We start from the raw sequence: 11488 nt of genomic DNA on the forward strand, positions 1-11488 counted from the left end.
GGGTTTTTCATTCCCCATTACTATCAAGGCATCCATTTCTGCAGTGGTAGATCACAACTTCTGTACTTGCCTACAGCAGAGATGCCACCACTGAACTTAAGGATGATGGGAATTCCTCTCACCAGTGAATATTCTTAATGTTTAATAATTTGTTTCTAAACACTGTAAAAGTGTAATTGAAACCTATGAAGAAAAGGTTACTCTTGCTGAGATTTCAAGGGGTAACAGGAAATTTCATACCTTATTTTTGAAGCAAATATAAGAGATTAAAATCCAAGGCCAAAGCAAAAACAAGATTAGGATGCAAACGTTATTTTCTAGTATTCTGATCTTAGTCTTAGACCCCTTATTGAGCAGGCTAATGTCATTTCTAGAAGCAATGAGCAATTCCATTTATTCACATTCCATTTACTATTTTAATTATTAGTATTATACTTTGTTTTCTTTGTTATTCGAGAAATGATAACACAAGTTATCTTTGCAAATTTGAAAAGATAGTGTATATAATGAAAAGCATGTGTCCTTTCTATCCCTGATGCCAAGCTGTCCTCTTCAGGAAGAACCAATGATACCAATTTCTAATGAATTTTCCGGAAATGTGCTATATATACATGTGTATGAGTGCCCATAATAATTGCATTTTTTTTTATGGTGAACACATTATACAAACTGTTTTGTGCCTCATTTTTTCACTCTACAATCTATCTTCCAGATTGTTCTATATTTATACAAATAGAGCTCCACTATCTATTTACTAGCAATCTAGTATTCTAGTATGTTTGCATGCAAAATATATATTACCAAATTACATAAATGAGCATTAAGTGGTTTCCAATCTTTTGCCATTAGAAGTGAAGCCTCAGTGAAATTCTTGTATGTATGTACATACACATATATATGATTTTGCACACATATATATTTCCTAAAAGTGAACACACTAAATCAAAGTGTCCATGCATTTATTCTATCTAATGTGGGCCAGGCATCAATATCCTCTAGAAATCACTTTTTATACTTAAAGCATTGCTGAATGAAAGTGAAAAGCATGCACATCAGAAATAGGCCAGAGAATATACATGTATAATATATTATATATCTAATTTCTTTACAAGGAAAGCTACATCTTTTTAAATAGTGAGCCCAATACTTTCATAACATTACCAAGAATGTTAGCTGGGGCAGGCAATAATGAAGTGATTATTTTGCAAAGGTTGACCAAGGCTTGTGCAAGCAAGGAACGATCATCATTTTTAGTGTCAACAATTCTCTTTCTCAAATGATTTATCTCTGTTTTCATCTTCTCACATTTCTTTCTAAATCCTTCAGTACACAGATCTTCTTGGACCTAAAAAAAAAAAAAGTGAGGAAGGAAGTAAAACTTTTTAAATCCCCCATTTTTTCAAGGATTACATTTTGTCAAACTTTAAAACTTTGTCAGACTCTTTGTTTTATTCCTAAAATTGTTCTCTCTTAATCATGAAAGGAGACTCTTGTAACAAGGAATATTTCCTGGTTTGGACCTAAATATTAAGAGAAAGTGTAGTTTACAGCCTTAATAATATTCATATATCTTAGGGTTTTGCCAGGAGGCTAAGCCTGGCATGAGGACAAATGTAATATTTTCCAGTCAAAAAATGCAAATGAGAGGTAGCCTTGGTCTGACAGCACTAATTCTCAGTTCCACTCAGGATGGTACTTTCACCCATATTATAGAAATCTGTTATAAACACATGGTCCACAAATTATAGAAATCTCTTATAAATCATGTTCAGATGAATAATGAGAGAAATCCCTCCAAGCCACATGATAGCTTGGGAATCTATACAAACCTGGAGGCAATGCAGCAAGATTAAAAGCTGCCACTTCCCTGTATTTTTAATTCTGGACATTTCTGGTAGTTTTATGTCAGCAGAGACCTACCTCAGGGCCTTGGGCTGAACAGGGCTCCTGGTAAAATGTAGTGATCTTGGTAAACCATACTATTTGTTGTTCATATTAAACACACATATTTGGAATATCTGTTCAATCAAGCCCTGTGAGATCATTTTAAATTTCTCTAAGTGGCTATTCAACCCTATTTATATTCTCTGAGGGCTTGGAGTAGGGGGGGCATACTCATCCTGAACGCTCCAAAGTCTACTTACAGAGACGAATTTAAAGGTTTTGGAAGGATTCAAAGGCTTCAGGGTTTTAATAAATCCCAAGCAGTAGATGCACTTCTGATCTCTGCATGATCTTGCTGTAACCTTCACCCATCCCTTCCTGAGGTACCAGGGCAAATCTATCAAGCTCTACTACTGCCACAGCCTGATTCACCTTCAGCTGATGCTCCAATATCTTGTTTGTCTCTCTTAGCAGGTTTTCTCTTTCCCTCACCAGCTTCTCCATCATCTGGACTATGTGTTTCTGAAGACTTCTCTTCTGAGCCTCCACCTGCTGCTGCTGCTCCTGCAGTTTCTGTTTCAGCAGCTCCTGTTCCTTATCAGCTGTCTCATTCCTGGTCCATTCCTCTGCCCCAGGGAGGCATTAGAGAGGGAAAAAATAGGCAACGATTGACCTCCACCCTCTTGAGCTCAGAGGCCAAACCAAATTGAAGAGAGTGGTAGGAAATCTCCGAAGTCTTCCCCCCCACCCCGTGTCCACACCATCAAGACCACACTTCAGAATGTGAGAGAAAAGGCTCTCTCTGTCTGGCATCCAATCACAGTTCCCTTTGCTGTTTCCAGACGCAGCAGGGTTGTTCCACAGAAAGGAAGGAAGCTCCTGTATTGGGAAGGTTTTGCTCTCACACCTGTCAGAGGGCACTGCAAGAACATACACATCCCACTGTGAGCCCAGCCCTACCCTGTACCTGCTATGGGCTTCTCCCCATCATTGAGGGCTTTATCTGCCTGCAGGATTTCTCTATTGCCACCTGGGACTGCAGAGATCTCTGGAGGAACTCATTTCCCTGAGGAACCAAGGAGGAGCACAGAAATTAGATTTCGAATAAGTAAATTAGTGCTGCAAAGACAACTAATTCCATGTAACTTTTGCTTCATGTTTAAAGTTCCATAGTGGTTCCTTACAATGAGTCCAAGCTCCTTAGACTGACCTGTCTCCCTCCAGTCACTTGCCCAGTGCTACTTCCTTCTCCCCACTCTAGATTCCAGCCAGTCAGAACCATGTTCAGTTCTACAAATCCAAATCTCTGGTGCTTGTACATATCTGTTTTCCCAGTGTGAAATAGTGCCTCTAAATTTTGCTGCTCTTCTCCTCTGCCACTAGCTGGTTATAAATTTAGACAACTTATTTTAACCTGCCTATGCTTCTCAGTCCAGATCTTTAAAATGTTGATAATGTAGATACTTCTTAATGTTATTTGAAAGATTAAACTAAAGAGTCTAGGGAAAGAGTTTAACATTTTGGCTATAGGAAACAACTGTTCAATATATATTAGTTGCATTAGTATTGTTGTTTTTTAATTATGATGATAATGATGATGATGATGATGATGATGATGATGATGATGATGTTTGTTTCTAACACCTAAGTAGCTCTTTCCTGAGTGTTATAACTTGTCTATGTAGTTGAATTCCTGTCTCAATTGTGATCATCCTTGTATACAAAGACTGACTTGTAAATTGTCAGTGCTCAACACGTCAAATATGTTGTTGAGTAAAAAAAAAAAATGAATAATTTATGTTCTGTCTCTGGATTTAAGAAATCTGTACTCATGGTTGGGAGTTGACAATTGTACTCTCTTCAGGAATAAATAGCATGCAGTGAACCTTAAGAGCCAAAGCTGTTTGAATGGCCCCGTACTCTCTCTTTATGCATGCATGGAGCTGCACTCTCAGATTTTCAGTATAGCCCTTTGACTATTCTGTAGGTTCCCCATGTTTCCTTTATTCCTCACCTTCACTCCTTTCATGGGCACTTGGTGATATTCCTTTTCAATAATTTCCTTTGCTTTCCTGTAGAGTTCATGACCTCCAGGAACAGAGAAATTTCCTGCTGGTATACTTTTTATTAGTGTCTTTGAAAGCTGATCAAGTTTAGTCTGGCAATATTTGATTGATGTCTCTTCATTGTGCATCAAGAAATCATCTTTCTTATTCTTTATGATTTCCTAGAGGGAAGAAAGATAGAGGGCTGTCACCAGAAGCAAGGAACAGAGGAAGTAAATTTCCAAAGGATCTGGTAGAAGAATTGGTGTAACTGTGTTCCTCATGAGAAAAGTATTCTGTTGGAGGACATGTAATAAAACAGCAGTCACAAGATTTGATTTATTCACAGCTCTGAAAACTCTGGAAGACCATGGGGAAGTTCCCTAACGTCCTTTGGGTATTTCATCTGAGCTGTTGGAGTTGCATTACCTAATCTCTCTGGTTCCTTGAAGCTGCCACACTCAGTGATTCTGTCTGTATTCAATGATAGATACAAGGAGCAACCTAAGCTGAAAGTGGCCTGAGATGTGGATCTGAAAAGAGAAATTTTGGTTCCCAGCCATAGGAGTGTGTTCACAGAAAAAGAAGCCAGCTAAAGAATGTCTTGGGTGTTCTGGACAGGCTTGGAATCCACAGAAGTATTTATTTCAAGAGGATATCTATACTGATTTTTCATTGAAGGTCAAAGGGAGTTCCAGATAAACTGCCTGAGTTCTGGCAGTCAAAAAAGAAGGAAATGTAGTCCTTTGAAACTCTGTCCCTCATGAGAACATGGACTACTTTATCCTTGAGTGAGAGATGAGCCGTGGGACCGGTAACAACACTTCTAGGCTTCATTCTTCAAGGGGAGGCGACAAAAGGTAAATATTAAGACAGATTATGACAAGGTTCCTCTGGAACTCCTGCTTGTCTTCCTTGAAGGAGTGCTCCATGAAGACTGCAGGGGCTTCCCTCTCACAGGCAGCGTGCGCCTCCAGCAACTCCTGCAGCATGTCTGTGGGGAAGCTCACTCGCTGGGCTATCTGCTCGCTGTAGTGGTTGTCTGCCTTCTGAATGGCAGCTGAGTTCTCCAGCTGGGCCAGAGTTGTCACTGCGTTCTCCAAGCGAGGTACTGCTCCGCTAATGCTAGTATCCAGGTAGGTCACAACCAGAGTCCTCAGCCCTGAAGAAGCCAGGAAATTTAGGGGCTAAATATCAAGTTATCAGTCAATGGCTCCAGGATTCTGAGACTATGCTTCTAGGGTCATATACACATGCACACACACAAACACACACATGCACCCCTACCTTCCACTACTATTATCACCTTCATTTTCCTACTGACTCTTCATTTTTATGGTTTTCCAGGCCACAGGACTAAAAAAGTTAATATCTACTTCTATCTAACATACTAGGGGCTACCTGGAAAATACAGTTTCTCATTTTAAAAATTGAAAGCAATATAGATTACATAGATAGACAGATGAGGCAAAGTGTACCATGTTTAATTTATTCCTAATTCTGAGGCTTTGAATTGATTTTCAGTGATTTATGGGCTAATATTTATTTTTGGACCACTCTAAATTCTCAAAATATCTTTTGAATTCTCCTTGTGAAGAACACTTATTGTATAGGACTTCCTTTGAAAACATGCAGTATTCTGTTTTTACACCAAAAGAGTGATTATATTCTAAGTGGAGAATGTTTTCAGATAAGTGGGAGCCACCGATATCATTGACAAAAATTGCAATTTGAGGAAGGAATTTGTAAATCCCCCAAAGTGAGATAATTATAAAGTATACAGATTTATTCATGGAGTATAAATGTCTGTAAAATCAGAATTCTTTATAGAATCAAACAAAAATACTAGAAAGCACATTATATAAAATATTCAACATATACCAGTCCTCATGGAAATGGGAAAAAGAGACTCACCTTTCCCAGTGACCATGATTCCTTCTGTGATGGTCTTGGTCCTTGCATCAATGAAGGTGTAAGAACAGAAATTTTTTGTTTGCTCCTGGAATTTAGGATCCGGTTGGTCTTCAGATACCATCACAATATTGGCTAGAATTTTTTTTTCCTATGTTGGCCAGTCAAAGACAAAACACTTCCATCTTGGAAATAAATGCCTGATGCAGTCTCTGGGTAGATTGGATGTTTGGGCTTTGGGATTCTTCCCTGAGGGACAGAAAAACAGGGATTAGAGTGTGTAGAGTCTTGAGGTGAGGGGATTACAGGTGTTCATGGCAGGGATTTGTGTGTCTTTGCCATTTCTACACATAGAACTCTTTTAACATAGACATTCAATACTTATTTGCACATCAGACTTATACCAATGATATAACTGCAGAGAAATTTAGGGAGACATCTGATCCAGTAAAAGAAACCTATGGCTGGTCTCTCCAGACATGCACATAGTAGAGTGGTTGTCTATGATGTGTTTGCTTTACTAGCAGCTAAAAAATGAAAGGTCACATGAAACTTTCTGCTCAACTCAACCTCATGTAGGAATTGAGCTGTGGAACCAAAAAGGAGAGCTACAAACAAGGGATCATGGACAGTAATTGGAATATTATGAATGACATCCTCATTGTTTAAGAAAAACTGTTTTGATGCTAAAAATAATTGATGCAGTTTTATCTATTTTTTAGTAAATCCTCTGAAGTATAAATGTACCTGAAATGTAATTTTAAGGTATCACCAATAATCTATAAACTCTTTGAGGTAAATGATTATATCTGGTCCTCTCCTGCCAGCCAATTTCTTAATAGCTGTTTTGAGAAATCATAAATAGAAATGTGAAAAGAAGAATGACTAAATTGGGATTGATATTTCTCTCAAGGTTTCAATAGACACACATCCTTGGAAATGTAACCCATGAAAATAATTTTTTACCTTGTAATTAATTCATGGGTAAACATGTGGGAATTAGGAGAAAGCTATGATGTGGAAGGTAAAATGAATGTTCTAATAATTGTCAGTATTATTGAAAAGGCATAGATTGTAAAGACAGTCACTTCTTCAGGTTTATTTAGAACATACAATCATTTTGTAGATGATATAATTATACAGGATTAGAAATTTTTATATCCCTCTTTGAAAAGAATAATATGTGAAATCTACATTTTGTTCTTTAGATAAGCTTTTCACTGCAGTTTCATGTCTAACAATTAGCTGATTAGTTGTTTTCTTCAACAGAGGCAAATTGAAGGAATAGGAAACACAGCGTCCAGTCTTTAGAATGTTTCAGCACCCATTTAAACCTGGATGCTAAATTTAAAGATGTATAAAAAACAAATTGGTTTTGAGTAATTTCACTTTACACTTTACTTTTCTTGAGTAAACTTTAACTGTAGCCACTAGATCTTTGCAACCCACTTTCCAGCCACCATTTCCACAGACTTTGATTTAGTCTCAAATACAAATGCAATTACAGAGATGAGGGTTATTGTTTAGAAGATCCCACACTCTATTGGACCGTACACTGCCCAGGCCATACTCTGATACCTGGAATCAGCTTCAGGGCATTCTCCAAGTACTCATCTTCTGTGATAGACTGACCACATAACTGCAGCTCCAGGGTGAAATCCCATACAGTCCAGATAAATTCTGGAAAGAAATTCACAAATTCTGTGGAATCTTCTACTCTATCAGGTGTTTGAGAGGACTTTGCCCTGATGTTTTGCAAGCTCTGTCACATAACTAAGATTTGGTTAGGGAAAAGAAACTCACTACCAAAAATTCCCACATTTCTCTAGTATAAAAATATTATAAACACACTCTTTTGCCATGGGTCCCCTCTGCTCCACCCAAGAAAATAATGACAGGAAGGGAGAGACTGACTCTATCCTCATCCCCATGAATTCAGTGAAACATGGTGTTTCAGGACCTGGAAGGATACTGCAGATGCTCCAGGGCCTGGTGGTTGATGGTGCTCATGCTGTTCTAGACAAAGCTACTGCACAGAACCACGGTCAGGGCAAAGATCCATGAATCCTTCTTAGACTCATCCTAGAAAGCACATTAGAAAAAGAGAGTTAGAAGTTTACCCCTACATTAAAAATTCATCTGTACACTTCTTCAATCATGGTTTCATTTATTATTTCAGCTAACATACTCACCATGCAAAGAAATTGAAGACAGATGTAAATGCAGATATCAACTTTGACAATTACAGAGACATTTCTTGTGTTTGCAAATTTTTCATATATAGAAGAATTCTAATGTTCACAGTACTTTCTTTTTCCTCAAATGGATAAAGTAAAATAACATATACAGGAAAACTAATACAGCCCCTGTTGTGTAATTAGGAATTCAGTGATGAGTGTGGGCACTTATTCATTCTGCATATATTTATTAATCAGAGTCCATATAAAATACACCATAGTTGGCATAACTGGGTATTTAAATTATATGCAATCAATAAATAATTGCAGGAAGCTACTAAATATCCCCCACTGTTCTTAGATTTTAAAAAAGCAATGCTAAAAATGAAAATTATTTCTTTTAACATGACTATTTCAAAGCAGTGGACAAACATCCATAACAGTATTGCAACAAAGATAGAAGTATCTGTAAAAGGCTTACTCTCAGTAATGTATATAAGCAGTGAAACCTATAGCTATAACACTAAATTAAAATTTAGAAGTCTATCAAGGAAGAACAGAGCTATGAAATTTGGAGAAATAATTTATAATCTGAAAGCTTCCTCAAAGTCTTGAGCTGAATATTAAAGAACTGGTAAATGTGGAACTGAAGAAATGAAGGTGATCCCATAGACAGGAAAACCCAGAGAAACAAAATTAGAGATGGGAGAAGACAGGGGTCTTGTAGTTAGAGTCATTTCAGGGCAGAGGGCAAGTGGAGAAGATAAGGTGAGCTTTCATGCAGCCTAATCAAGAGCCTTAAAGCCCAGGCAAATTTGTATAAATCATAGCATTGTCTAAATAATGGCATAAACTGGAAATTGTTTTTTATTATAAATGGCATGTAAAGTTGCTCCCAGTGCAAATGCAAAAACTGTGGTTTATGTTGAGAAGATTCAAAATGGGAGTTTGGGGGGATAAGAGTCTATTCATTACTTTCTTTCCCCAAAACCCACTTTTTAAATATAATCAATTAGGATAAGAAGCAATAGCAGTTATGACAAACAATTATTTCAACAAGAAGATTATATCATTATTTGATATATGGCTTTAAAAATAAGCACACACTTTCTAACTCCCATTGAGGAAAAAAAAGAGAGCTATAAAAATGTAGGTATTATTTCCAAATAAATCTCAAAAGGGGGAAAGGAGGGATAGTTCATTTCACCCATTAGCAGAAAGCTAAAACACCAAAAATCCATTTTAAAATGTTTCATGTAGGACAAAAACTTACTTTTATAGAACTTGCACATTCAGAGGTGTCTCACAGATTTCCAGAACACTCTGTGAGTAGTTGATGAACTACATCATGGAAAATGTAAACCCGTCCCTTAAATCCAACCCTCAAATACATTCTTCACCTTGTAGCTAAGAAGGTGAATCACAAATTTTTCCTCACTCACAGATTGATACTTCTCCTCTTTCTTAGTTATGCTTAACTGTAAGTTCTCAAAATCAGTCAGGTGCTGCCTGGATTGCCTTTCAAAACTGAAGGACTTATTCCCCCAGCTGTTGGGAGTGCTGGTGGAAGACAGTCTTCAGGTGTCAGCCCTCTTAATTAGAAAGGCTTCTGGAGCAGCTCTTCAAAAATGTATCAGCACCCCTGTCCCAAACTCAGGATAACTCAAAAAAGCCATTCCAGCCATGGAGCTCCCATGAAATTCCAAGAAATTGGGGATTGCAATGCAATGTAATTTCTACTTCCATCCAGCCTGCTTCTTTCCCAATTACATGGTACTAAATCTGACTGCAGATAATGTGGTCTTATCAATTGAACTAAAGACTCTTTTAGGGCAGGACCTTTACATTGGTCACTGATATCTACAATTCTAAGTCCAAAGGCCTGTAACTCAGCTGCTCAATAATGACTTACAAAATGTAATCAAGTCATCCACACAGTGCCAAGAAATAAAAGAATTTATCTAAGACACCATGATATCTTACCTAGAAGTGAGATTCAAACAAAACATAGTTTGCCTTATTTACTATAATTGATTTCTAGATTTTTACAGATTAAAGCAGTAAAATTTCTAGGACCATGGAGAGATAAGGGGAAAATCCAGAATAAAAAGTATTTAACTGTGAATTTCTGCTTTTCCATTCACTTATCCCCCAGGCATTAAGTGTCCAGAAGGACCACCAGACTACGATTTGGCTTGCGTGGGTGAGGCACACACCACATCCAGATGCCCTTGGTTTCAGATTGCACTGTAGAGCCTAGAGGAAAGCCTGTGAGGAGAGGGGAGAAAGCAGCATTCAGTTAGAGCAGATAATCTAAACAACCAAGGGGCTACAGAGTCAGATCTATTGGAATGTCAGTATCCCAGCATACGAGTTGGTGTTTTCTCCATTTCCTCAAGAATGTCCTACTTTGTGTGTCATCTTTTTCAAGGAGGAAGGAATATTAATTGTGATAAAGATACCAAGCAAGGGCTCAACATAGAGGCAAAGGGGAATCCATGAATCAGACAAAATGGAAGTCACTGATAACCATAAAAAGATTATCTTGAAAGAATGGTGAGTTTCAAAGCCAGAGAGAAATGGACTGAAGACAGAAATGGGAAGAGAAAAAGGTGGAAAAAAAATCAAGTTTATATTTTTTGTCAGAGAAATTTTTCAAAAGTGGGGAGAAGTGTTAGCCACAGTAGTATATGACATATAGGAAATATTTTTAAGATTATAGACATTTGAACACATTTATATGTAGATAAGAATAGTCCATAAAAACGCAAAATATGTTTCAAGAGCGAGTAGACACAATTGCAAGAGTCCAGTGCTTAAGCATGTAAAATAAGGTAGGATTGTGAGAATTGGTAGGAGAAATTTTGCTTTACAGGAATAAAACATACAATATGATAATGAATTACAGTAAGACAGTGGTTTAGCAGTGAGAAATAGGAGTGGAAAGTTGATTTGTTAAGAGAAGTTTGGTTCTCCCTACACATGATCAGGACAAAAATTAAGAAGTTGAGGTATTAGCTAGAATCAAGCAATTGGTCCTTGACCCAGTACAACACTCACCATGATTCTGACCTGCAAGATGGCTCATCAAGTAGGATTTGCCTGTATGATATGGTCCTACGATGGCCACCATCAGCACTGGCAAAGAAATCTCACCAAGAATCTGCAGAGATTTTTGGTTCACTGAAAGCACCTTGACACTTTCCAGGAGACAAATGGGGTTCATCATTTTGGGTCTGGATGCCATGGCAACCTGCCAACCTAGAAGAGCTTCTTAGTGGAAATCAGATTATAAAGTCATTCTCTAACTCAGACTTATACAAAGCATCTATCAACTTAGGATATGGTAAGTAAGAGTTCTGTGCTTTCCATTAGACAAAATGTAACCTAGAATTAGCATACTGTAGAGGTTTTCCCCCATCATTCCCTCAAGTCTCTCATGGTATTGGTAGTGAAATAATATAATATCAC

The 11488-nt window shown here is 37.6% G+C and overlaps 1 pseudogene; it reads right to left on the minus strand.

The window, feature by feature from the left end:
* Positions 1-629: 629 nt before the first annotated feature.
* Positions 630-11264, minus strand: LOC141576726 (guanylate-binding protein 6-like; annotated as a pseudogene).
* Between the last annotated feature and the right edge of the window lie 224 nt (positions 11265-11488).

This window comes from Camelus bactrianus, unplaced genomic scaffold (genome assembly GCF_048773025.1).
Source record: "Camelus bactrianus isolate YW-2024 breed Bactrian camel unplaced genomic scaffold, ASM4877302v1 HiC_scaffold_27, whole genome shotgun sequence".
NCBI classification, from domain to species: domain Eukaryota; kingdom Metazoa; phylum Chordata; class Mammalia; order Artiodactyla; family Camelidae; genus Camelus; species Camelus bactrianus.